This window comes from Phytophthora cinnamomi (assembly GCF_018691715.1).
Source record: "Phytophthora cinnamomi strain GKB4 chromosome Unknown Contig49, whole genome shotgun sequence".
NCBI classification, from domain to species: domain Eukaryota; phylum Oomycota; class Peronosporomycetes; order Peronosporales; family Peronosporaceae; genus Phytophthora; species Phytophthora cinnamomi.
Window position 1 is genome coordinate 809331 of NW_027150982.1, and position 1659 is coordinate 810989.

The window sequence follows — 1659 nt, forward strand, 5'->3', positions numbered from 1 at the left end:
CTCGTGTCTTCTCGTATCTTTTCAGGATCGCTTGGTGTTTGTATACCTGGGCGGGGTCGTGTAGCACGCACGCATCACTTAATGGCGGAGGGCATGACGACAGGATCAGCAGCACCGTTGACACTTCGAGTGCGGTCCGGCTAGCTCTCCATCGTGAATCCAAGTCATCTCTGGAACTGACACTTGGGCATCATCCCGGTCGCTGTCTTCACTGACCGGGCACGTTCCTGGGGCGTCGGTCATTGGTGGTCGCTTGGACTTCTTCCATTCGGGTTGCCAACAGTCAATTCGGGTTGGCCTTGGTCCTCTCATTTTGAATTTCTTCCATTCAGGCGGGGCACCCTCACTCCGGGTGTCACGTTATCATTTCGGGAGGTTCATCTCCAATTTGGCTTGCTGGTGACTCCACGAGCTCGAGCGTTCCAAGTTGTCTCACTGCTTGAGGTCTTTAACATTCGTAAAACTCACTCGGGGTCTTCTTGAGCTCTGCAACCTGGGTGATGGCTTCCTTCGGGGGGGGGGGGGGGGGGGGTACTTGTTTCAGGTGTTGGTGGCTGGATTGCTTCTGGTCTTGGGTTGTACTCGATGGCGGTGGATACTCCGGCCCCGTCAAGGCAGGTGGCTCCTCAGGATACGTTCATCGAGGAATCTTGACTCCTTCTTCCAGGATACCCGCTGTCAAACAGGGCCGGTGGTGGGATTGGGCGCGCCTCGCGCCTCTGAATCTGTGGGGTTATACGTTGCCGGGCATCCACATCTCCACAAACTCCAGATCAGGACCCACTCGTACGCCATCCTGGGCGTACCTCCCATTCTCCACACAATCACATGTTCTTCTCAGATCGGTCGGGGTCAGCTGCCCCTTGGCCACCTGCAAATTTTCCATTTGCCTCTTGTCAAAGCTGTATCTGCTATGACGTCAACACAGGCCGTGTATTTGGTACTGTGATACCGCAGCGAAATGATGTCTTGCGACCCGAAGAGAACGCATGTATAGCCTTCCCATTGCACGATTGTCTTGAAGGGACAGCGTTCTTGGACGTCGCTCATTTGTGAATGAGCGATCACGGTTTTCTCCGTTGTTAATTTTTAGTACCCAGCCTCGAAGCTCACCGGTGGGCTCGGTAGAAATCCCACACGTGGGATCACAATCAATGCATATAAATGTATTAGGAAAAGCGTTATTAGACCTTTTTAGCTAAACTACAGTTAATGCCACTCGCGGCCAGTCTTCAGCCCGCATACGCCGAAGGAACGGGTCTGGTCAGGTTTAGAGCAACCGGAGCAATTGAACGAGGGCTTCCGGCCACACACGTTACATTTACGTTAAGCTCGCAAGATCATGCCAGTCATGCGCTGGTACTGCGACAGTGTACTGGAAACAACTAGTGTGTGTGCTTGAGTTAGCACGAAATCTCCTGTAGCACCAACCCTGGTTGAGTGCTCCATTTTGTACTCGTTAATAAAATAACTGGTAAGCAAGTTGAGCAATAAATAAGTTGAAGTCCACGATAGAGGAGTCCAGGAGCCTGATTCAACCGCTTCGTACTTGTACGCTAGGTACGCGTCCACTACAACCATACGGAGCAAAGTGAAAACAAGACGACGATGCCAGCGCGTTGTATTCCATATAGGCTCCAGATCCAAGCTGCCTTGTCG